A 26986-nucleotide genomic window follows, 5' to 3' on the forward strand; every position below is an offset into this window, starting at 1 on the left:
AGAACATTCCAGTGGAGCCCAGCTATCACAGCCTGCAATGCCCTACAGGATCTGTACCCCAGCCCCCATTATATCCCTGATCATACTGTCTCCTCCTTTCCCCTTGCTTACATCACTCCAGCCACACTGGCCTCCTTGCAGTTTCTCAAACATACTAGGCACAGTCCTACTTCAGGGCCCTTGAATGTGTTGTTCTCATTGCCTATACAAATTATTTCCCCACAAATTGCATTGTTCACTCACCTCCTTCGGGGATTTGTTCAGATATTATCTTCTCAGGGAACCCTGCCTTAACCATTCGATCTAACACACTCCTTAATATTTCCTATTCCCATATCTTGTTTAACTTTTTTATTGGCATTTATTCCCTGCTAATGTATTATACATTTTACATTTTATTTTGTTTTTGTTCTTTTCCAATAGAATGCAAGTCCCACCAAAGCAGTGATTTCTGTCCATTTGTTCCCTTCATAGCTCTAGCACCAAGCACACAGTTAAGTGCTCAATCGCTGAATTAATGGTTGTCTGAAAGACTTAAAGCAAACAGGGTCAGCCTGAGGAGACTTACACAGGGCTAAGGAACCTACCCCAAATGAGTTAAGAAGTTGGTTCCTGGAGAAATAAGAAGACCAGTTTTCTCCCCAAAGAGACCCAGGACAGCCCCAAGCTAGTTTCCAAGGACTGCCTTTGCACAGAGTCCCTCCCCTCTGATTCATTCTCCTCCTCCCTCCAGCACCTGGTTAACTCCATTCATCCTGGGGATATCAGCTCAGATTTAACTTTGTAGGGCACAAAAACCCTATTTCCCATAAAACCATAAAAATCTTATTTCCCACCTTCAGACTACACAGGTCTCACACGTCTTCATGGCACAGTGTTCAAAATGTAGCAGGGGCTCAGTAAATTTGTGTTGGGTAAATAAACAAATGAATGAGTGGATGGGGACACTGGCAACCTACGTAACTGAATGTCCACCTGAGCAGCTAGCTACAGCATCTATCCCAGGCCATACTGAGGGAGAGAAACTCTTCCAATGCAGCGGGGGGGAGTCTTCCCTGCCAGGAAGAAAAGGAAGCAAGGTAGTGCCCTTCCGAACAGAGATGACAAAGAAAAAGAAACATTTCTATTCACCAAAAACCTCTAATATACTTGCCCTATGAATTAATTCTACCCTATTTCTACATCATCTCCTATAGAAAAGGACCTGAGTCCCCAAAGCCTGTTCAGCTCTGACTAGTCACAAAGGCCCCAGCAACAGAAGTGGGGCTTACCTCTAGGGCAAACTTTGGGCAAGTTCGTTTGCCTGTCCGAACCTCAGTTTGCTCATCTACAAAATGGGTGGCAAGACCCCTGTCCTAATTGCCTCACAGGGTTGTTGGAGGAGTAAATACAGTACTAGATGGGAAAAGGTGTTAGGGAAATTGAGTGACTGGGAAGAGACAGTTCTCAGCACTGGGCAATGCTGGGAAATGGGAAGCCTGGCATACAGTCCCCCAGGCAGCAGGAAGATGGCAGTGCAGAAGGTCAGTAAGCTCAGGCACCTGGGTGGTTCTGTTGGTTAAGCCTTTGGCTCTGGTCATGATCCCAGAGTCCTGGGATCGAGTCCCGCATCAGGCTTCTGCTCTGCAGGGAGCCTGCTTCTCCCTCTCCTTCTTCTTGCTACTCTCCCTGCTTGTGCTCACTTTGTGTGTTCGCTCTCTCTCTCTGTGTCAAATAAATAAAACCTTTAAAAAAAAAAGAGAGAGAAGAAGAAGAAGATCAATAAGCTCTATCAGGGCAGCAAGGAGCTCCACCTGGGGAAGAGGGAGCGGCGTTACTGAGAAGCATGTGTCCAGGCCCCTTGGAGAGGAGGATTCCAGGGCCTGCTCAGCCAGAAAATGCAAGAAAGCAAGTGGCCACATTGTTGATGGGACCAAGGATATGGATTCCCGGTTGTCTTAGAGATTTAAGCCCAAGCCTCTTGGACTGACATCCAGGCCATTCATTTCAGTAATTCTTTAAAAAGATAATACCTGCTAACAAGACAGTAAACAATGTGTGTTGGAGAGGATGTGGAGAAATGGGAGCCCTCTTACACTGTTGGTGGAAAAGCAAATTGGTGCAGCCACTTTGGAAAACAGTCTGGAGATTCCTTAAGAAATTAAAAATAGAGCTTCCCTATGACCCTGCAATTGTACCACTGGATATTTACCCCAAAGATACAGATGTTGTGAAAAGAAGGGCCATCTCTACCCCAATGTTCATAGCAGAAATGGCCACGGTCGCCAAACTGTGGAAAGAAGCAAGATGCCCTTCAACGGACGAATGAATAAGGAAAATGTGGTCCATATACACTATGGAGTATTATGCCTCCATCAGAAAGGACGAATCCCCAACTTTTGTATCAACGTGGACAGGACTAGAAGAGATTATGCTGAGTGAAACAAGTCAAGCAGAGAGAGTCAATTATCATATGGTCTCACTTATTTGTGGAGCATAACAAATAACATGGAGGACACAGGGAGATGGTGAGGAGAAGGGAGTTGGGGGAAATTGGAAGGGGAGGTGAACCATGAGAGACTATGGACTCTGAAAAACAATCTGAGGGTTTTAAAGGGGCAGGGGGTGGGAGGTTGGGTGAGCCCAGTGGTGGGTATTATGGGGGACATGTATTGCATGGAGCACTGGGTGTGGTGCATAAACAATGAATTCTGGTACACTGAAAAGAAATTCAAAAAATAAAAAATTAAATAATAATAATAATGATAATACCTGCAAGGGGCACCTGAGTGACTCAGTGGGTTAAGTGTCTGCCTTTGTCTCAGGTCATGATCTCAGGGTCCTGGGATTGAGCCCTGCATCGCATCGGGCTCTCTGCTTGGCAGGGAACCTGCTTCCTCCTCCTCCTCTCTCTCTCTCTCTGCCTGCCTCTCTGCCTACTTGTGATCTCTCTCTGTCAAATAAATAAATAAAAACTCTTAAAAAAAAAAAAAAACCTGCGCATTGTGTCAGTGTTCAAGCGCCGCAGAAAGGCATGAAATAAAAAGTACAATTCCACTTAGCCTCAGTCTCACTCAGCATTTCTGCTTTGGTTTTCATATGATGTAACTGTAAATAATATGCTTGTCTCTTTTGTGTTCGTAGTGGAAGCGATGGATGCCCCCTCCCTGTGTGCTAGACATTCTGTGTCTGACCTTCTGCCCCTGCTCCGAGCCCTCAGAGGCTCATCTGCACAGGCCATGAACAAGGGCCCTGTAGTTTCCAAGAGGGTTTGGCAGGTGACAGGCACTGGTAACAGATGAGGATATGGGGGACATGCAGTTGGATTTGTCCCCTACGGGTCAGTGACAGGTGGCTTTGTCCTTCCAATGGGTGCAGCTCCTCCCGGGCAGCCCGGCAGAGCTTCCTGAAGCCCCTCCTCCCCTAACCTTGCCCAGGACACCTCTGCCTCCTGCTGCCCCCATCCTCACCCAAAATCACCCCTCCTCAGCCTGTTTGGGGGCAATCCTGCTTGCTGGTGAGCTCCAGCTTTTAGTTCAACAATACAGCAGCACTCGCAGTGTACCTCACAGGTGTTCACTTTCTTTGGTCTTCACAACACCCCAGAGGCCAGCATTACGGATGAGGAAAGGCTGCTTAGAGGGGAGCGTGTCGCCAAGGAAGACTATGCAACGCCCAGTGATGCAGTTACAGTGGGGTCCGCACACACTCACCCCACCATGGTCTGTCTGGTCCCTTATTGGGCTCCAGAGGCCCAGCTGAGGGAGCTTGGGCACACAGCTGAGCCCACAGTAGGGCCCCGGACACCCACAGCCAGATGGCAGGGCCTGTCCTGAGCGTGCTTGCGGGCCTCACTAATTCTGTCATTCTGCCACACGGGCAGGGCCCTGTGTGTTGTCACGGAAGCCACATCCCTGAACCACAGAGCATCTGCAGGTCTGGCCTCCCACATCTCCCCCAACTCCAAATCTTCCCCAGATATCTCCCCCTGAGCCCCTCACAAACATCACAAAGCAAACACATCCTAAGGAAAACCTGCCAAGCCTGCCCCTCGGCCCCAGTGTACTAGGAAGCCCAGGCTGCTGTAATAGCACAGACCAGACTTAAACAACAGACGTGATTTCCTCACAGCTCTGGAGCCCGAAAGTCAGAGATCAAGGTGTCGGCAGGGTTTCCTTCTAAGAATGGTGGTCTTCTCCCTGAGTCCTCACATGTTTGTCCCCCTGTGCATGTCTGGGGTCTAATGTCTTCTTCTTATTAAGAACACCTGTCAGATTGGACTCGTGTGCACCCCAATGACCTCATTTTACCCTAATTATTTCTTAAAGACCCTATCTCCAAATATAGTACATATGCTGAGGTACTGGGGGGTTAGGATTTCAATGTATGAATTTGGGGAGCATAATAACATCCTAACCCCCTGGTGTGCCCCCATTCCACTCTTGCCTCACCCAGGGCCATGTCCAGAACCTCCCACCTAGTCATCTCTGCAACTGTCCCCATTCCACCTCCTTCGCTCTCCCGTGGTGGGATACAAGCGGCCAGCCAGGGCGGTCTCCTGTCTGGGAGCCCACGTTAGCTCCCCATGACCACAGTAAAAGGCCCATGCCCTAACTTACCCTGGTATTCAATGATCTGAGTGACACAACTCTAGCCAAGTGTCTGCTTGCTCCCACTTGTCTCACCCCAAGGCAACACTTTCTTTTGGACAGCCCTACCATGGTCAGAGCAAGGACTCTGGACAGACCTGTCTGGGATCAAATTCTGCTTGTGTCAACCGCTGAGCTGTGTAACTTTATGAAAGTAGTTTCTCCTTTGCCAGCATACCTATAATATGGGGACAACAGCAGCAGTGCCTCAGCCATGAAGGTGTCCTACTCGATCCCTTTCTTAAAGGGCTGCCATGGGGATCCTTGCTGACTCACAGCCTCAGCAGCACCCTCTGGATCTGGTGCAGCTTCGGGCAAGAGTAAGGATGTTAGGGGCTGGAGCCAGGTGCTCCTATCTGACCCCCTGACGCCCAGCGTCCCCAAAGGCCGTCTGAGCTCTGGAGCCCTCTACCGAATGTGGCCAAGTTGTCTCCAAGCTGCCCTGCAGTGTGAGGCTCTCTCTCCCCCATCCTCCCTCCTTAGCTTTCTCCTTTCCTGGATGCCAGCCCCTTACCTAGATCTAAGACTGTCCTCACTGGATCCCACTTCTTCCTCCTTCCCCTCATCCTCTATAGGCACCCCCACAAGCCTCTTGCACATCTAAACCCTTCTTGGCATCTGCTCTCTCAAGATAAAAACTGGCACAGGTAGCTATCTCATAGGCTGTTTGAGGGTTAAGAGATATGCACAGAAACCTTAGAAAAGTGCCTGGAACAGAGTAGATAAACCTGACTCCCAGCCTCCACGTAGCTACCTTATGAAGGCCATTCCCAGGGACTTGATTCACCCTATCCATAGAAGATTTCTTTTATAGACCAAGCCTTCGTAAGTTTCCTGAGTGTGCTATACTTCCTCTGACCACAGGGCCTTTGCACACACTGCTGCTCCCTTTGTTGTGAACACTCTTACCCCTCTTTCCTGTTAGCTCAGATATAACTTCTCCAAGAAAACATTCCTGACCTCCTTTATATGTTTTCCCTACACCAGGTATGTCTCCTTCAAAGCATTTTTCAAGGGTTATTCTCTTATGGGTGTGTTCATTTATTTCATGCTTATCTCCCTGGGGCAAAGATTGCCAGTCCTCAGATATTCATCCATCCCTTCCCAGAACTCCCAGTTTTCAGCAGAGCACAGAATTGCCCCTAAAGAAAACTTGTATTCTGCAGCTTCCCTTGCAGCTGGTCAATGGAATATGTGCAGAAGTGATGGTTGTCCATTCTGAGTTTCCCTGTGAAGGGAAGGGGCGTGCCTCCTGCCTTGTTCCCTTCCCTCCTCCCTGCTGGCTGGAAGGCTGGTAGGCAGACAAGGGCAATGGGCAAGGACAAGGTGGAGGAATACAGACCCCAACAGCCTCACAGACTATACCGCCTTACCAGCCTTGGCGTTGAAGGACAGAAAACTAAAGTTATCTAGCTTGTTTAAGCCAATATTACTTTGGGTCTCTGTTACAGCAGACATTTCTCTACCTGCAGAACAGGAAGCTCTGTGAAGGCAGGGAACAGGTCCGTCTTGGCTATCACAACATCTTCCTGCCACCTAGAAGGTCCTTGATTAATGGATGCTGAGCAAGTGAGTGAATTCTTTGGGGGCTGGACCCTTTCTTCATCTCCTCAGTGACCCTCTGCAGCACCCAACTCATGGAGTGAAGTTGGAAAGAAATCTAGAGCAGCACTATCCACTAGAAGTTTCGGTGATGGAAGAAATGTTCCCCATATCCCTGATGTCCCATAAGAAACCATATGCGGCTGGCAGCCACCGCCCTGGGCAGCACACCAGAGCTGGAAGGGAGTATAGAGAGGATGTCGTGCAATGTCCCCTCCCCCAGTGGAGTAGCTGGCAGTCTGCTGAAATCAGGTAGACATTTGTCACAGCCCTGACACGAGGGCTGTCACAAGCCAGGACAGCAGGTAGAAGAGGCCTTCAAATCCCTGCTCCTGGCCCCCTTAGTGGGAGTCGCATGTCACGTGACTCATGTCACGGTGGTAGCAGGGCCGATCACAGCGGAGGACTCCCTTGTCATCCAATTCCTGTTGGCCCCCATCACTGCACCCGAGGGGAGGAAGTCCTGTATCTGCCTCATAGCAAGGGTTTCCAGTCAGCCTGGCCAGACCCAGGCTGCTAACAAGGTCGGCAGAGAAAGACCTTGGACTGACTGTGTACCAGGCCCTTGATGGACACTTCACGGCTATGCACTTAGAGACAGATGGTCTGCTGTGTGCCTCTCACAATGCTGTGACAGACGACAGCTGGCATATCTTGACTCTACCCATTTTACAAAAAAGAAAGTTGAGGCCAGGAAGATGGAACAATTCACCCTAGGTCACACAGCAAATGCAGTGGCAAAGACAAAATTAGAACTGGGACCAATCTCAGCGTTTTTCTCTCTCCCACGTGGCTAAGCATGGCTCCAAGACACTGTATGCATTTCTGCTTTATCCCGTGGCTCCTAGCGGCCAGCCCTGCCTCTCGGTGATGATCTCCCCATAAGGAATCGGAATGGAGCCAGAACAGCTGGATGCCCAGTGGTGGAACCCCATCTCACACCTCCTACCAGCCTGCAGCCCCTGTAATCAGCAATACTAAACAGACTGCCGAAGCTCTTGGTGCTGCCTGTACACCAGAAAAGGGAAGTAGCTGACTGCTGGCCCAGCAAGTCAGTAGAAAAGGAAGGCTTCCTCTTGGGGACACCCTGCAACTCTGCCCAGGATACAACTTAGCAGGCCCATCAGCTGGAAAGAACAGGAGCCCCCTGGGCCAAAGTCAAGTGGGCAAGGGGAGGGCAGGGAAGTGTGCCTGGCACTGTGCTAATCTCTTTAAGTGGTGACTTTATTGAGTCCCCATCACTCCCCTCCTACCAGGTCAATTTTACAGCTGGAGAGATAAAGGCATGGAGACGTCGCTTACTAGAGATCACACAGCCAGCAGGAGATGGTGCACAGGTTCCAGCCTGGAAGAGAACAAGGTAGTGGGAATTGGGGAGGTATCCTCTGCTTCCTGGAGAAGACTTTGAGACCCTGGGAAAGGGAGGTAGGAGAAGGGTCTGGAGACATGACTCCCTTAAAAGGTGTGAGGTGGGAGCCTGTCAGGGATAAGTTGGGGCACAGAAGTGCCCAGGAATTCCTGGGGCAAGGAACAAAGATCATGGTAAGCTCATTATTCCCACAGTGATAACAGTAGGGCTTACCTCACAGAGAAGTTATAAGGCACTTAAAGTAGTGCCTGGCATATAGAAAACACTCATAAACACTAAGCCTTAGCTCCAGGCCTGGTATACAACAGGCACTTAATAAGAGTTACCTAATGTACTAGCACCAGTCCAGAGAAGCTTTTCCAAGAAAACTTGGAAGCTCAGGGGCTGCGTGAATGGCCTGGGGTGCATTGCTTGCCCCTTGCCCCACAACACAGTTGAGAGAACTACCCTCTGCCTGATTTCACCTTTCCTTCCCCAAGGCTGAGGCTTCCTCAACTGCCTCAGAAGACTATGGGTTCAGAGGCCTCCTCTCAGGACCCCTCCAAGGCTATGTTGGCCGAACTTTTGGTGCAGAAGAGAAAAACGGACCCACAGAGCACAGTAACTTGCTCTGATCTCTGCATCTGGTTAGACACAGGCCGGTACTCCAGGTGCCTGGGTTCCCAGAACGACCCAGACCTGGCCGCATAGCTGACATCCCAGCCTTGGTTTCTCCAGTGGACAGTGGTCCCCTCTTTGTGGAGGCCATAAAGGGAAGGGGCATGCCCCCCACTTCTTCTTTCCCCTTCTCAATATCTAAAACCTATATGTGGCTGTGAGTGGTCATGTGAGAGAAGGCAGTGACTGGCAGTAGAGGAGTCTGGGGCCCTGGTGCCAAGATGCCTGCTGTCCCAGCCCTGGCAGTCAGCAGCTCAGATGGTGGGTCAGCACAAGACGGATTCCTCTCTTACTTACCACCCTGTCACTTTGAGTCTCTGAACCAGTGTCACCTCTTTGTCCTGACCAACCCCCGCACCACCACCACAGTGGGCTGGCATGCTTGGCTCCACCCCAGGTCTGTGCGCACTTGGCTGCTGGTCACAACTTGGACCTCCAGGGCCATGATCTTTGTTCCTTGGTCCCCTAGGCCTGCGTGCAGCGGGATCTTCCAGAGGTGTAGGTGTAAGGACAGAAGGACCGAGTGGACAGAAGACACTGAAACCAAGAACCAGCCATCAGGGAAAAGGAACACTCAGAGGACAAGAAGGAATGTTTGAAAATGGGGCGCCTGGGTGGCTTAGATGGTTAAATGTCTGCCTCCGGCTCAGGTCATCATCCCAGGGTCCTGAGATTAAACCCCACACTGGGGCTCCCTGCTCAGCAGGGACCCTGCCTCTCCCTCTCCTTCTATTGCTCTGCCTGCTTGTGCTCTTTCGCTCTGTCAAATAAATAAATAAATTCTTTGGAAAAAAAAAAAAAAGAACATTTGCAAATGTAATACTTAATAATATTCATGAAAACCCAATCAAGACAGAATAGCAGAACATCCTGAGAACCAAACCAAAGGGACAGATAGAAATTCTAAGAGAAAAATTCCATAACCAAGGTTTCTACAAAAGGAATTGAATTGAATTCACTTCCATTTGGAAGTGAAGATCGATCAAGATCACCTTCCCAGTGAAATCGGGCCCGTCCTCGCTCTGCTGGCTGATGTTGATGTTGATGGCTAACAGGGAGTTACTGAGTCATTCTTGCCTGGTTAAAGTCCTCAAGGTTTAACATGTTTTTCAGGCCAACATCCAGCCTGAGTTTCCCATCCTCTTTCTCCAAGGTGCCTATTCTATTAGTCCAGGGAGTCACTAGTTATCACTGGCTCTGAGCAACCATAAGGAGCCAGCAGTGGAGCTGGGAAGTGATCACTGATCAGCAGCCACAGGGCCGGCTTCACAGGTGCAAGGGGGCGGGGTGGGGGGGGGGTCTGTGCAAGGGTCCTGGACTTAACATGAAGACACCGAGTGCAGTGGAAGGTACCACACCAGCCTGTCACTAGCTACTTGCCAGATTCTAGAGGAAATTCATCATTTCAAAATACAGTAAGGAAAGCGGTGACCCAAGTGGGAAAAAGACATAAACAAAACATTAAAATAGCCAGTGCACGCACAGGGAAATTTCTAACCACTAATTTCATGACTGATCAAAGAAACACAAATTAAAACAAGATACCCTTTTCATCCAACTTGCAAGGACATTGAAGTTATAACCCTGGTGTAAAGAGGTACATTTGCAGAAAGCAACAGTGCAATATACATATCACTTTTCAGTCTGTAAGTCTACTTGTAGAAACTGATCACAAAGAGTGATCAGATCTGTAAGCAGATTTGTAGACAAGCTTGTTCTTCCCGGCGTTGCTTACAACTAAGAAAACTCAGAAACCACTGAATATGCAACCATAGGAACGTGATAATGAACGATACCCCATCTGTGCAGTGGAATATCATTTATCAATTTAAACTGGGTTTTCAGAAGACTATTGATAAAAGTTAAAGTGAAGAAAAGCACTATACAAAATTTATATGGATACAAAATCGTATATTCTATATACGATTATAAAAAGAAAAACAGGCTTATAGAAAATATTAGAAATGCATAGAGAAGTATTTACATCCATGATTTTTAAAAGCATTTACATTGAGTAATGGGATTATAATGGATCTCTTTTTAGGGGTGCCTGGGTGGCTCCAACCATTAAGCTTCTGGCTCAGGTCATGACCTCAGTATCATGATCTCCGTCGTGAGATCGAGACCCACATCGGGCTCAGGACTCAGTGATCTTTTATGAGCATTCTATTTTTTACTTTTCCAGATTTTCTACAATAGGCGTATAGTAGTTTTATAACCAGAAAAAAAAAAATGATCTGAGTGTTATTTTTTCATAATTTTTTTGGTATTCATATAGTAGTAAATGTTCTTACAGCCCCCAAATCCAAAAATACAGACAAATATAAAAAAGAGGAAAAGAAGTCATTCATAATCCCATCATTATTAACATCCCCACTAAATGTGAACTCCCCAGTCTCCTCCCCCAGGCAGCCACCACCCTGCTTTCTGTCCCTGGGAGTCTGGGGACTCTAGAGATCTCATGTGAGTGGAATCATGCAGGATTTGTTCTCTTGTGACTGGCTTCTTTCAGGAACTGTAATGTCCTTAAAGTTAATCCGTATGGTAGCTTGTGACAGATTTTCCTTCCTTTTAAGGGTTGAACCATATTCCATCACATTTTGCTTATCCATTCATCCATCAATGGGCATTGGGTTGCTGCTGAGCCTTTTCAAACAGAACCATGGATTGTATACATCTTTCTGTGCCAGTAAGGATAGATTAATAGCAATTACTTTTACAAGTTACCTAGGATTCTATACTTAATTTAGCAAAAAAGAATTTTTTATGAATAATGCGTCTTTTTTTTTATCGAAGTGTAACTGACATATGTTATATTAGTTTCAGGTGTACAACATAGCAACCCTACAATTGTTCCTTATCATATACAAAACTGCAGTACATCTTTGTGTACTTATGCTACTATTTTTTTTATGTACCTATTTGAGAAAGAGAGAGAGAGAGTAAGAAAGAGCACAAGCAGTGGGGAGAGAGAGAAGGATGTGGGGCTCGAACCCAGGGTCCTTAGCTAAAAGCAAATGCTTGCGCCTGCTCCCATCCTATTATTTTTTTTAAGATTTTATTTATTTATTTGAGAGAGAGATAGTGAGAAAGACCATGAGAGCTTAGAAGGTTAGAGGGAGAAGCAGACTCCCCATGGAGCCGGGAGCCCGATGTGGGACTCATTTCGGGGACTCTAAGATCCTGCCTTGCCAAAGGCAGTCGCTTAATCAACTGAGCCACCCAGGTGTGCCCATCCTCCTATTTCTTAAAGATAAATTTGAAAAGTGAGATTTCTAAAAGAAAGGGTAATTTTAGATTTGGTATCTTTTGACCGACTTGTCTTCCAAAAATGATATGAATCTAGATCCCCACAATCAGTGAATCCCATTCCCCATTTTCCATATCTTCTTCAGTACTGAGTATCAGCGCTTTATAAAAAGTGACAAAATTGGGGGCAGTTTTTGCCAGCATGGCAGGTTTAAAAAAAGTACCACTGTTTGAATCTATATCTCTTGGATTATTGGTGAAGTTAATTTTTTCCTATGTTTATATCTTCCTGGTGGCTTCTGTATCTTTGTAGAGTGCCTATTTCTATCCCGTACTTTGTAGAATATCAGGCGAATGTGATAACCACTGCACTACGAAAACTATCCTCTACTTCGTAGAGTGATACTGAGCTTTCTCTTCCTTGAATTCTGTGCAGGGTAGATGTGGCCAACCACGTTCCTGGAGTTGCAGGATTTGTTTAGATTTCTGTAACCACAGGCAGTCAGGGATTCTAGAAGCCTCTGGTGTCATAGTTAGCAAATTCCTCTCTTTCAGGGTTCCCTATGGCTTAGGCACATTTTCTTCCTGCTGCATAGTGACCCGTCACCTTCCAGCCCCGCCACGGTTCCGAGCCCTCATGAGCTTCTTCAGGCCAGGTGGAATTTATTAGGATGGGCATGTGCTGAGATTAGACCGGTCTAAAAGTTGAGGCCAGCCATCCCGGAGGCCTGTCCTTCCCTGCATGCTCTCCCTGGTTCAGCACTTTCTCCTGTCCTGTGCTGGCTTTTCACACAACCCCTACCCTCAAGAAGAGAAAAACTCTCCTGTGAGGCCACGCCCCTTTGCTCGGCTTATTCAGAAGAGGACCTGATCAGGGAGAAGATCCCAGGCCAGGGGGCGCAGACCATGGCCTTTCAGGAACCACCAAGAACATGTAATCGGTAGCCATCGTGGGACAGGGAGCTCCTTCTCCAACTGGCCAGACTGGCAGGCACTCGCTCTGCCCACAATTTAGAGTAATTTATTATCAGGGTCAAACCACACACCAGCCTTTCAGTGGGCTAGCTGCAGTGCGCATCGCCTCCCCCAGGCCTCACAATAAGTGTTGCTTCCCATCTTGATTTCCCAGCTGAGGGGCTGGGCCACAAAGAGGAACCTGTCTCGGGACCCAGGCTGCCAGCGGCAGAGGCAGGACAGAGGCTCTCCTGGTGCATGTCCTCGAGCTTTCTGCCACATGAAGGGACCTGTCCCCTGGAGCAGGAACCTGGACGGTGTTCCAGCTGTCAGATCAAGGGGTGTTAGACTCTCCAAGCTGTCAGCACTGACAGGAGCATGGCCCAGAGCAGGCAAGGGGTCAGAGGTCCCAGGCTTGAGGGCCCCTAGCCATTCTCACCTGCACCCACTCCTCTGAGCCAGAGTCGACCCAGTGTCGTCAAACATGCGAGGCATCCTGGGATGCGCTTCCCTGAAGCCTCCCTGTTCTCAGAAACAGTTCATCCACTCATTCTCTTGCCAGGCGTGTACTGAGCACTTACGGAATGCCACGCACTGGTCTGGGGATACAGCAGTTTGCAAGAGGAAAGGGCCTACCTTCTGGGAGCTTCTATTCTAGTGGGGATAAGCAAGAAGGCAAGGGAACAGACCTTATAACTACATGAGAATAAGCACTACAAACAGTTAAGAGTACTCACCCAACAGCTGTTTATGTCCTCATGGAGGTTCTAATGCACCAGCGTCCTGTGAGGGTGATGGACAGAGGGAAGCTGCTGCAGGTGGGCCAACCCAAGAGGGCCTCTCTGAAGCGGTGACATGGCACAAGAGGAAATTCTTGGGAAGAACGAAGGGAAGGGCAATCCAGGCCAAAGGAACAACATATCCCCAGGCCTATTGGCTGGAAAGAGCCTGTGGGTTTGAGGCACTGAAAAGAAGCTGAGGCTGGGAGCCGGAAGTTGTGGGCATGCGGTAGAAGCATGGAGAGGAGGTGCGGGAAGGCAGCCCACAGGGAGACGTCACCTTCTGCCCCCCCAGCTTGCATGTTACCAAAGCAGATTCTCACACCAACCCCTAACCCAGGCTCCCTGTGGTGATACGGTGAGCGCTAGTGCCTTGTACTCAGTCTGCTCTACGCTGCTGTCATTCATTACACAGAGGGAGAGAAAAGAAAGAAATGCAACCCATGCAATTAACCTCCTGACCTGCTAAGGGACTGCAACTGGCAATTAAACGAACACTATTGTTGATGGTCATAAAGATTTGTGTTTGTATTCTCAGAACAATGGGAGTCCACTGAAGTGTTCAGGGGTGGGAGAGACTGGACCAGATTTAGGTTTTAAAAAGATTGTTGTGCTGTTGTATGCAAAAGGGAGTGTCTGGGGCGTATCAGTCCACCAGTGTCCGCAAGGGACAAGACAATGCCCTCAAATGGGTGATACTGAATCAACAACAGGGCTCTCGACAGAGGTGGGGCAGGTGAGGGGCGGTGTGGCAACCCATGACTCCCACTGAGGCCAGAAGGAGCTGGAGGACTGGAGTGGGAAGGCGGGAGGCCAGCAGCAGGCCAGAGCCCTGGCGTGGGACAGTGCCTTACGCGTCTCTGCTCCCACCTTCCATTGCCTGCAGCACTTCCTATTGGCCAAACCACACAGGCTTCGGTGAGGTTCAAGGTCAGCCTCCAGAAAAAGGCAGAGGGCAGAGAGAGGGGTGACTAGCAGACACTGGACACCCAGGAGGAAACAGGAGGAGAAGACAGATGGGATTGGCGAGCCAATTGGAGCCAGGGGAGCGCCTGTGCTGGCTTGGACCAGGTAATGGCAAAGGAAATGCAAATGGCTTTGGGAATAAGGGCAGGCGAACCTCAGGACTAGCCAAGGATTGGATTGGGCTCTGGTAGAGAAAAGGTTTAGTTTCCTCTTTGAAGCCTTGGAAAAAACACAGGATGCAAAACTGGTGGAAGGAGCAGGGCGGGGGGTGGAGTGGAAAGAGCAGATGTCAAGGCCCACAGGCTGGAGGCAAGCCCCAGGACTCAGCATGGGCATTGAGTGAGGGCAGGGAGGATACTCCGAGTGTCTGCTACAGGGTGCAGGCCTCCGCTGGTCAGAATACCAACAAAGCTGGCTGTGGGAGGCACCCCCCTCTGTTACTGGGCCACAGGCAGCCCAAGGTAGAGGTGTGGCTGGGAGCAGGGGACCCCTGGGAGTCAGGACAGGGCAGCTCACCCACTGTTGAATATTTTCCTTGTTGGTCCTTCCATTCTGGGGCATCCTGGGTGCATCACCACCCAGGTGTGTCATTTCAGTTAAGGGGGATCATGCTGGAATATTCTGAAGGCAAAAGCAAATGACAGAAGCAGAGCTCAACCTGAGATGGCATTTGGGGTGGGGGCCCAGTCCAACCCAGCAGGATGAAAAAAGATATGTGACATTCCCTTATCTCTGAGACTCCCAACGTGCTCAGGGAAGGGGCATGAGCAGGGGCAGCCTTGGATGGCACATGTTCCCTCCATGGTCATTTGCAGAAGTCTTTATCCCTCTGTCCAACTAAACAAGTTAGAACCCAGTCATGGGTTATGGGATCCCTTCACTAAAGTGTAATCAGAGTTGTTAAGAACAAACAGCAAAGAAAAGGATACTGTCAAAAGGGAAAGGAAAGAAAACGTGTGTGTGGTAGCTACCCAGCACAGACTGTGTGCTGGGTCCTGAGGAGAAGGTAGCAGACAAGCTCCACGGAGACCATGCTCCAGGCACTTACATAAATACCTCTCAGTGAGGGAGTTTCTCTGTAACGTAGATGAAGAAAATCAACCCTAGAATGAGACGGGGCAGGGTGGGAGGGGAGTAGCAGGAGGCATAGTTATATAGCAATGTCAGGACAGGCTTCTATCAGGGTATTTACGTGGAAGCACCAGGGCAGACTCAGAGTCACAAAAAAGCATTCCTAGCCAAGAGCTCAGCACATGCTAAGGCACTGAGGTGAGACAGACTGAGAGACCAGTGTGTCCGTAGCATGGTGAGCACACGTAGTGAAGCAGAGATCGGGCCAGATGGAAAGGCTTGTTTCCAGCTAAGGGCAGTGAGAAGTTGTGCAGGGCCCTTCACTATCCTGCCATCAGCCCTGGCTCTGCCATCAGGTCCAGGGCTCACCATGGCCCAGGACTGCCACATTCTCTCAGCATGCTCCCCAGTGACTTAGGAGTGGGCTCTCCCTGGTTCAAAACAGAACACACCACATGCCTGCCCTGAGCTGAGGCCCAAGTAGGGCACTAAAGGAATAGAAGTCTGGTACCGTGTGCCCAGCGTGCCCACTGCTGGGACCTTAGCCACATATGTCTGTTTTCATTGTAGCAGATTCTTCTGTGTAACTCATGCACCCAGAAAATAAGCCAAGAGATAGACAAGGGTGTTCTGTGAAGAGCCTGGGTCCCTCCTATTGCCACCTGCTCCCACAGTGTCCCTTCCCAGAGGCCACCCTGTGGACATTTCTATGGATATGTTAAGCAGAAAAGGGTCGCCATCTTTAATACACAACGTGGATTCTAATGCACACACACGCACACACGTATGCACACATGTACGCATACACATGCTCTTTAACCGTCTCCCTGAGGCTGTTCCATATAGATACAGGGGACATTCCCCAACATCTGAGACAGTTCCACTGTGTACATGACTCACCATTCATGGTCAGCCCCTCCTGTAACATAGTGGGCTGGGCAGGGTGAGGCGAGTAGGGTCAGGTCAAGGGTATTTGTATCTTTTGAAAAGATTTATTTATTTATTCTAGAGAAAGAAACAGCATGGGAGGAGGGGCTGACTCCCTGCAGAGTGTGGAGCCCGACTTGGGGCTCAATCCCAGGACCCTGAGATCATGATCTGAGTCAAAATCAAGAGTCAGACACTCAACCAACAGATTTCCCATACCCAGGAGCCCCAAGGGTATTTGCATTAATATTAATATCTGCAAGTTATCTCATTGACTTTTGATAAGATTAATATCTTATAAATGGATTAATATTTGCAAGGTATCTCTGACTTTTGATAAGGAATCAAAGAGGCAGGGCCTCCTGGGTGACTCTAAGTCTGTTAAACCTGACTCTTCACCTCAGCTCAGGTCTTAATCTCAGAATTGTAAATTCAAGCCCCGCACTGGGATCCATGTTGGTCATGGAGCCTGTTTAAATTTAAAAACAAAAGGAAAGAAAGAAAAAAAAAAAGAATTGAATTAACTGACTCCTAACCTTTTTGCCCACCAGCAGCCCTGCCTGGCTCCCATTCCTCTTGTGGGCCAGGGAGGAGGAATCACTGGCCCGGGAAGGGGGACCATTGTCTCAACCCTACCGGGCCTGGCCCCTATACTTGGAGTAAGTGGAGGTCTCCACTAGGGCATCCAGTGTCTGAATCTTCCTGCATCTTCTCCCACCCACACCCACCCAGCCTGAGGCCATCCTCCATCCTCGGGATCAAGACCTCTTCAGCTGCCTGAAAGGATCAAGACCTCTTCGGCTGGTTCCGGTCCTTGCTGGGACTTTTTTCCATGCCTCTGGCCACTTCTTGCAAAAGAAAATTACAGCACCGGGCATGTTGCCACTGTCGGAGAAGCCAGGAAAACTCAGGGGTGTGAGCAGCTAGGGTTGCAGAAGTCTGATTCGGATTGTGGTCTGGGCACCAGGAGCACAGGGCCCTCGGGCAACATGGGTGTCTGGGGTATAGGCCTCCCCCTTCTGTGCAAGGACTCTTGAGAACATCACTGCTAGGTGTCAGCTTCTCTCTGAGCATTCAAGCCACATCAGTGAACACACAGGCAAAGATTTTTGCCCTCGAGAAGTGTGTAGTCTATCACAGGAAGATCAAAAACGGGCAGCAGGAAGACTCAGACAGAAAATGATAAGGAAAGTCAGAAGAGAGCTATACTATGGAGAAGTAAGAAGTGGAGCCAAGTGATGTATTCAGGCCGGAGATGCAGGCTGTAATGTGGAACAGGCCAGGAGGACAGGGCTTGTTGAGAAGGTGACAGCAGTCTTGAAGATAAATGGAAGAGGAAACAGTGCAAATGTCCTGAGGCAGCTGGGCTGGCGTCATTGAGAAATCAAAGAAGCCAGTGTGGCCACAGCAACATGGAAAGAGTCAAAGGAGAGGGGTGACGTTGGCTGAGACAGGCGCCCACTTGGAGACTCTTTCTGTAAACTGGATGAGGATGTCTCAGGCCGAGCAGGAGCCATAGTGTGAAGCCAGCAGGACCCTAAGTGGACCAAGAACTCAGCCCAGGCCAGGCTCTGTTCCAAGTGCTTTGCCAGTATTAATCCATTTAATGCTCACATAACCTTAAAGACCTGGTGTACTCGTGGTCCTGTTGTCTAGATAAGGATACTGAGGCACAGAGAAGTAAAGGAACTCACCCAGGTCACACAGCTCAAAGATGGCAGAGGTCAGATTTGAACCCAAGTCCTCTGAAGCCAGAGCCCAGGTTCTTGAAGAGCCACATGTTTTGGACCAAAAAGTCACAACCTCACCCTGAGGAATGATGTTTGTAAAGAAAATAGAACACAGAGTTCTTGTCAGAGAGGTGAGCCAGCAGACAGACAAGAGGTCCAGGTTGGGTCTAACACCAGGAAGTCCTACCTGCACACTCACCAGAGGTGGGAACTCAAGCATGCCCCTCGACTTCCCCACATCTCCATCCATGAGGAATGGGAGCTGTGACAATAGCTGCCTGGCACAGGGCATGGCTCAGTGAGGGGGTGGAAGTGTTGGCATCCATCTGGGGTGACACAGGATGCCCACCAGAGTGGGCAGGCCGGGCTGGACAAGGGACCAGAGGTAAGGGGAGCCTGGGTCCCAGGACCTGGGAGGTGCCATTGACAGACAGCAGCCAAGAATAATGGTCACTAGAAGGATGCTGAGTCACAGAGAAGGACCTGCATTAAGGGCTTCTAGGAGAAACTGACCACTGGAGAAGATAGAACGATGTAGGGAATGAGACCCCAGACACACAGACCTGCCAGCTGTGTGGCTTTCACATGTCTGGACTCATCTTGGCCTCAGTTTCCTCATCTGTGAAATAGAGAAGGAGAATGTCAGAGTCAGCTGGCTGAGACAGAGCGAGGGCTGCAGGTCACAGAAGCTCCCTGCTGGGACGAGGAACTTGGCTCAAGGTGGTGATCCTTTTGTCTTCTTGCCCCTGGAGGGTTGGGGTCACTTGGGACTGTTTCTTAGGAGTACTTTTTAAAAGTAATTTCTATTTTCGGCTGGGAAGCTTTTGGGGGCTTGGCATGGTTATGCAAAATCCGTACCCATGTCCTAGCTGTGTGTGGCCGCTGAGCTTTCAAGTGTGCCTTCTTTGGTTTGTTGGTGGGTAGACTCTAATGCCCCTGGGGTTCCATTCTGCCTTGCTTCTTGCTCTGCTCCCTGCCCTCGGCTTGTGTGTCTTGCCCTGAAGAAGAGCTCTGCTGGTTGTCCACAGGCCACCAAGCTTCTGACTCCTGGCTTCTGGAGGCTTGTCAAGTACATCTCCCTTGTTCACAGATCCCATTGCTGTTTAGGTATTATGGCTTGACTGTGTACATTTTTATTTTCTTTTTATCTTCCTTGCCCACGTGCCATGGATCTGAGGCCTTCTTTATCTCATCAGCAATAAAATTTTCTGATACTTCTGTGTCAAGCGGTCTATTTATTCAGAGAAGACAAGCTTTTTTCTGCCCTCATCAAAGTTCAACAAAGCTTCAAAGTGATACTATGCCCTGAGAGTGGCCTTTTCCCAGAGATTCCATTGGTCTGGGCGGCTTGTAGTCTATCTTTTTGCCAGTAACTTTCAAATTTCTATCTCCTTCTGGGATCTCTCCCCTGAATTCTGGTCTTTTGAATCCAGTCACCTGTCTGCATCTCCATGTGAGTGTTTCTGAGACATTACCAGCCTTCAGGCTGTTGCTCACCCCTAGTATTTGTGGGACCCGGGGTGAGAGGGAAATGGAGGTCCCAGCCCCTGCTTCTCCTCCCTTCCCACTCCATCCAGAGTGTCAGGGTCTAGCGCCCTCATGCAGACAGAGCTTGGGCTTGGTCCACACCCGGGCCTGCCTCCACAAAGAGCACCCTTCCCCTCCCAGGCCTAACAAGGCATATGCCTGTGCTGCGGCGTCCCTTTGGAAGGGTCAGGCCTGGGAGCAGGCTCGGAGTCATCTGAGCAGGGAACTCTGGGGTCCAGTTCCTGATAGGTCAAAGGTCAGCCCTCTTCCTGGGCCCATGGCTGACCACTTAGTCCTGTAGATTTTCTTTCTGCCTCTCTCTCACCAGTCCCTGGGGCTTTGTCTGCACCGCGTCCCTGTCATCCAGAAGGCAGAGCAACAGTTCTTCCTGCATCTCCGCTTGTCTGTTCCAATCCATTCCCAGCTGTTCCTGAGAGTAAGACCCTAGCTAAGCGGTTTCTGCTTGCCCAACACAGACTCTGCCCCTTGCAGCCGCACCACACCTCTCCTCACAGTGGTTTTAAGCACTACATTTTAGGGTGGTTTATTACAGAGCAAAAGCTGACTGACACTTCAGGGTAGTTCCTGGAGCTCCCCCCCGCCCCCAGGCCTTCTTGACCTCTGGTCTCTCACAGGGGCCACTGCCCCTCTGGGTCCTGCTTCACCCTGACCTGCCGGCTGAGCTCTGTCTCAGCCTTTCAACTTGGTCTTAAACAATTGCTCTGTAAGAAGGCTGCTCTCACCGTCCTGTCCTCCGTGTAAGCTCCTGGTTGTCCCTGTGCCCCCTTCCTCTGATCCTCCTAGTCTGTCATCCCTGTTGCATCTCTGCCCCTCCTCCTCCGCGCCTCGCTCTCTTCAGCTGGGACTGGCCTGCCTCACTGTAAACCGAGGGGTTCCCTCTAGTGCTCCTCCTGTCCACAAAGCCCTTCACTCACTCCCTGTGCCTGTTCACCTGATCCACGTCTCTCTACTCCGAGGGGCTCTGAGCTCCATGGGGACAGAGACCACCACAGACCTCCAGCTCCTACCACGTGTCCGGCACAGAGCAGGAGCTCAATAAATGTTTGCTGAGTGAATAAATGGCTGAACAAATGATTTCCATCTGAGTCAACTTTCACTCCAGCACTGCAGACGGCTGTAAACATGAGCTGTTATGTTGAAAATAAATAAAATTAATTAATTAATTAAAAAATAAAATAGTAAAAAACAAACAAACAAACAAACAAACAAACAAACCATGAGCTCAGGGTGGGAATGCAGGGGCAAGCTGCATCCAGCTGAGTGCCCGGCAAGGCCAGGCGGGGAGCAAGAACTCCTCCATCGCCCAGAGGTCACTCAAGCTAAAATCATCTCTGCAGTCCTCCCTGGCTCCTCTGTCTCATGACCAGCACCCAGCAACATGCTCACGATACATCCAGGACCCTACCCCTTGGTCTTTTCCCAATGCAGCTGCCACAAGGATCCTCCAAAAGCATGAGGCCACATCTTCCTCTGTTCGGAACACACCAACAGCTTCCCACTTCACCCACGGAGTTGAAAGCCCAGGCAATGAGCCGGAAAGCCCTGCCACCGTCCTCCCCCTCTCTTGCTCTGCACCCTGAGCCCTCCCCATCCTCCCTCCCCTCCTCCATCCCATTCCCCCTCCAGTGGTTCACCCACACTGGCCCTCTCCTGGACTCAGGTCTCCCAGGAAGAGGTTAACTCGTGCCATCACCATTTTCAGGTCATTGTGCCAAAGTTCCCTTTCCCGGAAGGTCCCCTCTGACCACACTGTACAAAGTAACAAACTCTCCACCCCCACCAAGTCCTCCCCAGTCCCCTCACCAGGCTTTTTTTCCTCGCCATTGCATCTTCTGTATCAGGCCTGCTCTTGGGCCGTTTATGCATTGTCTCTCATGCTCCATGAAGAAGTTAGTTCTTTGACAGGAGGGATTTTTGCTTCTATTGTCCTTTGCTGCATTCCCATCATGCCTGGCTGGTGATGAATGCTCAATAAGTTTTTCTTGAATGATTGAAGGAATAATCTCACACTGCTCAGGCTGTCCTCCCCTCACCCAGGGGTCATTCCAAGGCCTCATCTCAAACCTCAGCCCAAGCACCAGCCCCTGTCTGGCTCCAACCCACCACCTACAACCAAGGCAGAAAAGGACCCGGCTATCAGCAGCTCATGCTTTGCATGCTCCTGGATGGGTCTTTCCTGTGCCCTTCTGCCTCACCAGGGCTCCCTTCACAGCAGTCACACTCTTCCCTAAGGTGACCTCCTCCTTCTGCTTCATCTGGGTCAGGAGTGACTGCGGGGCAATGACTGCCTTTCTGGCTGTCATTAAGCTGCACTGTGTTCCAGAGCCCAGCCACCTAGGTTGGAACCTAACCTGGTTCAATAGACCTTTCCTAAATTCCAGCTCCGGCCCACACTTAAGAGGGATTAGCTGTGTTTGCTCACGGTCCCCTATGGATGCCAGACTTGGAGTGGGCAGGGCTGAGGTGCCTACCGGGGACCACTACACTGCAAAGGGGACCAGCACGGGAAAGACTGTTGCCACTCATCACTCTCCAACTTCTTGTCACCTCTTTGTCACCAGAAAAATCTGGTCAAACTTTCTCAGAGAAGCAGACCTACAACTGTTCCTTCCACTCTTCAGTAGGGCAATGCGCTGCAGAGTCTGGGTACATTGACGTAAAAAGGAACAAATGTCAAGGCACTGGGGGATATGTGGGTTACTCACATTTTTCAAATTGAATTGAATTGAATATATTATGATCTCCTTAGGTGCAAGGAATAGCCTACTCACCTTTCACATCCTCAAGACCTGCTTAGCTAGGAGCTGGCATACAGAAAGAAATTCTGTTGCATTGGCTATGTAACAAATACCCCAAAACTTAGTGGCTTAAAACAATGACTACACTTATTTGTAAATCTTCAATTTGAATAGGCCTTGGTGGGGATAGTATACTTCTGCTCCACTTGGCAGCAGCTGGAGTGATTCAAAGCCTGAGAGCTGAAATGATCCGAAAGACTGCTCATCGTATTGCTGGGAGTGGAAGCAAATTCTTAGCTGGGGTTACCAGCCAGGACACACACACATGGCCTCTTCATGTGGCTAGGACTTCCTCAGCACACGGACACTGGTTTCCAGGGCTGAGTGTCCTGAAAGACAGCCAGGAATAAACCATATCACCTTGTATGATGGAACCTGGAAAACCATACAAGCTCACTCCTGCCACATTTGTCAAGGCAGCTGCTCAGTCCCCCAGGTTCGGGGGTAAGAAATGGTGTCTATATCCTGATAGACAGTCGCCAGTTTCTAAAAATGCACGTGGGACTAGACATATTGTTCTGGCTCTTTTGGGGAAATACTATCTGTTGCAAGGGGCTACAAAATGCCTTCAGCATCCCAGCAAAAAAAAAAATATATCATTCCCACCTAAACTTCTGTACCCAGCAAAACTATCAATCAGGTGAATGTCTGGAAATTCTCAAAAGTTTACATCCTGTGACTTTCTCTCAGAGAGTGTTTGGGCACTAGAAAGTGATCTTTAGGGTGGTTTCAAGGGTTTGTGATCATGACATATAGATGGGAACAGATGACAGAAAGATCAGTTGAATAAAATAGAACCTGGACACAGGTCTATGTGTAAACAAACAGATAGTATCTGGCCATGGTAACAGTGAAGATTAGACTGGCAAAATTTAAAAGCCTGATAGTACAGAGTGTTGGCAAGGAAACAGATCAAAGGCAATTTAAATTCCCTGTCCACAGGGTGTAAATTGGTACAACCACTTTGGAAAACAATTGGGTGTTATCCAGAAAAACGGAACAAATGCACATCTTCTAACCCAGCAATTCCACTCCCCAGTGTCCACCCAAGAAAAACTCTCATACCTGTGCATCAGGAAATATAGACAAAATTTGTTTTAGAACCATTGTTTGCAAAAGAAAGAAACTGGACACAGCACAATGTTCGACAACAGTAAAATAGATCAACTGCCTTATATTCTTACACTGAAATGTTACCAGGTACCTATGAAAATGAATGGGCCACATGCATGTGAGCCAAGGTGGATGGCTCTCCCGACACTAAGCAAAAAAGCAAGTCCTCAAAGAAGAAGGGCAAATGCTCCCTTTTCTATGTACACCACCAGATGAGACTAAAAAAACTGCTAAGGCCACACACATGGGTGAAAAAACTAAATGAACCAGGCAAAGCACATCATGGAAGTCAGGGTAAGGACCCTAGGGATTTCTAAGAAAAGTTTCAGGTCATAGTCTGCATATTTGTTGTTGTTCTTCTTCTTCTTTTTTTTTTTTTTAATAAAATTATTCTTGGGGTGCTTGGTGGCTCAGTCATTTGGACATCAGATTCTCAGGTTCATCTCAGATCTAGATCTTAGGGTCCTGGGGTCAACCCACATCTGGCTCCAAGCTCAGCAGAGAGTCTTCTTAAGATTCTCTCCCTCTCCCTCTGCCCTTTCCCTGACTCTCCCTCAAAACATACAAATCTTTAAAAAATAAACAAATGAAACAGAATGATACATTCTTCCATATGATTTCTATATTTCATAATTTTAAAAATGGATAAAACTAAGAAGGTGGAAAACAAAGTATTTAATTTCAGGGAGAATTGCAAACATTGGGGAACTGTCAGAAGGGAGCAACACTAATGTAGTCCTAATAGGACAAAGAAACCTGGGTACTCAAACCCTGAGTCAGCCACACTGGGTAGCTGATGAACAGAACCCAGAGTTGCATGAGATGTTTGATCTTCACCTCCCATGACAAGAAGTCAACTGATATTTACTTACAATTCAATCAAGAGATTGAAATTTAAACCTAATATTAAAAAAATGAAGACATGTATCAAAAGAAACAGCCAAAAGAGTTGAAAAGAGGGGAGGGGTGTTAGGGTGTCAGGGGCCAAGGAAGTGCTGGTTTTTATCACATGGCTTCAATAAACCTTGTTTAATATTTAATATTTAATAAATAGTTGCTGGGGGAAGTTGCCTTTAAGTCCTTCAGAAATGCAAATTAAAGTGTTACTTGGGATTTTTCTCCCCATCAAGTTGGCAGAGAAGAGAAAGGGTATAATACTCAGCATTGATAAATGTTGAGGTAGCCAGCACTTTCCTACACTCCCACATGGGTGGATGTGAATTGGCACCCACAACATATTGTGCATTTGTCTATTTTTTCAGTGTTTTGAAGCATTTATGAATCCATGGTTGGTTTTGGAGGTGGTTCCCATTAAGTTATATTACTATTGGTTTAAGGGGTGCTCTGATTAGGCCTAGCAAAGTTAGGGTAAAGTCTCCTTGGGTTAGTGCCTGGGGAGGATCAGTATCAAAATGTGAGCCTGAATCAGGGTCTGGAATAAATTAAGATTCTGATGGAGCCTGGGATGAATGGTCTTGGGTTGGAGTTTGCCAGGATGTAGATTTCCCATTAGGGTTGAAGTCAGGCAGCTTAGGATAATGTGTGTTCCCACGTGGGCAAAAGGAACTGCGCAGGTTTTGAGATATCCCGCCTGCCCTCAATACCTCCCTGGGACTTTCTGCAGCAATTCAAGGCAGGCGTCTTCAGGGTCCCCAACCGGGATGCTGTGGCCGAGAAAGGGGTGGCTGCGTTCACATCAGCGAGCAGGACTCCTGTCCCCAAGCTCAGCTCATACTTGTGCTAGGAGCAGCCGGACACTGGCCTCTGGGCGAGGGAGCCAAGGTCGAGGTGGCACTGTTTGCGCGGTCCCGCTTGACGTGAGCCAGCAGGGCAGCGTCTTTTCAACTTGTTTACAAACCTGCGTCACCGGGGAACCTTTCACCGCTGCCTAGGACAAAAGGTTCCTCTTTTGTAAGTACCCTTTGGACAGAAAGGGCATTCGCTCGGGCCTAGGGCTCAAACTGGTGCAGGGCGCCACCCCGTGGTAGATTATTCGGACAGCGCGCCCACACCCATCAGCTTGTTCCTCCTTTTGCCTATCTATACCCACTCTACAATCTACCCACCATACCTGCATCATCTATTCATACCACCCATCCACCACCCATTCATCCACCTCTCTACCCTGCCACCCAGCCAATTCACGTCCACCCATCAACACACCAGCCACCCATCCGCCTACATAAGTATAGCTCAGCTATACATACATTCTCTCTCCATCCATCCAGCCACCCATCCACTTATTCATCTCCAAGAATTTTCATTCTTTCAGGTAAATATTTATCTTTCCATTCATATCTACTCACCATCCACTATCCATTGACATTTGACAAAATATTTATGGAACACCTTCTGTGTGCTAGGTACTGTGCAAAACATTAGGGTCAAGGGGTCAGAGGGCATAGTTCTTATCCTCATGGGACCTACACAACAGCAGAAAAGACACACTCATAGAGCCCCTTGTGAAATAGCCATTGCTTTGAAGAGATTACAGGGCACTGAAAGAATGTATCAAGCTCAGACTTGGGGACTAGGGATGGCTGGGCTGACAAATGACTTCTAGGATGAGGTTTAAAGAATAGCCAGGGATAAGCCAAGCAAAGAGGAGCAGGAGGACAGCAGCTAGTGGTCTGGCACAGGATGCCACAGAAGCAAAGGCCTGGAATCCAAGTGGGCTCTGAACAGAGGGGGTGGAAGATATTTTGACATATGTGCATCCATGGGAGAGCCTGCACTGAGCTCCTCAGTGTGAGATGGTTGGGGGTGAACACATTGTCCATTCAACTTCTGCTCCCTCTTCCACTCTTCCCCAGGGCCATATGCCCTGATGCTGAGATCCCCACAGAGTCCCATTTTCCTTGCTAGCACTGGTTGAGGCATGTGTGGAAAAATTGTTTTGCTAAGGAGATATGACAAGTGTTCTGAGGGGCTTCTCATTGTGTGAGATGATACTGCCTTCTTATTTAAGTCATTTTCTCATGGAGCTTTCTGTTTCTTGAAACCAAATGCAACCTAAATGATGTCAGGAACTATTATTGAGAATCTCCTTATCCTGGGCTCCTGAAGCTCAATGACACATTCTTGTGGGGCAGAGTCCAGGAAGTGACAGCCTACTTACTGTCTCAAATCTCCTGGTCCAAAAGCAATAATGTCCTACCCCACCTTAGCTGCAACCACCCCCACCAGTTCAGCACCATGGTTCCTCCATGTTGTCCTCTTTCTCCTCCCCTCTCTCTCTCTCAATCTTGCTTCCTTCACACCTTCAAGCCTGGTCTAGTCTTAGCCCCTCTTCCTGGATGACCACAATCCTCACGACCACTTGGGACCTTCACCCCACCCCACCTACCCCCAAAAAGCCTAGAAAGACCAGGCACTGGAGCACCATTTTTGATCCAGAACAATGCTGTTGCAACTTTACCAGCCAGCACACAGAATCTCCCAAGCCTTAGCCATCTGGCTTCTCAGCTGTGGCACTGGGTCTGCCTCTGATGACCAAGGCTCCAGCAGAACTGCAGGGGAAGAGCTTGGTCAGATCTCCCAGTCCCACTATGGGTCAGAGCCAGCCTGCCCTCAAAAAGCAAGATAGGGCCTCAGC

The 26986-nt window shown here is 48.9% G+C and overlaps 1 protein-coding gene across 1 annotated transcript in view; it reads left to right on the forward strand.

Annotated features, from left to right (window-relative positions):
- CHST13 (carbohydrate sulfotransferase 13) overlaps window positions 1-26986 on the forward strand; it is a 282606-nt gene that overhangs the window by 72368 nt on the left and 183252 nt on the right. The gene's annotated exons all lie outside the window — the stretch shown is intronic.

The sequence above is a fragment of the Mustela nivalis genome (genome assembly GCF_964662115.1).
Source record: "Mustela nivalis genome assembly, chromosome: 1".
Taxonomy (NCBI): domain Eukaryota; kingdom Metazoa; phylum Chordata; class Mammalia; order Carnivora; family Mustelidae; genus Mustela; species Mustela nivalis.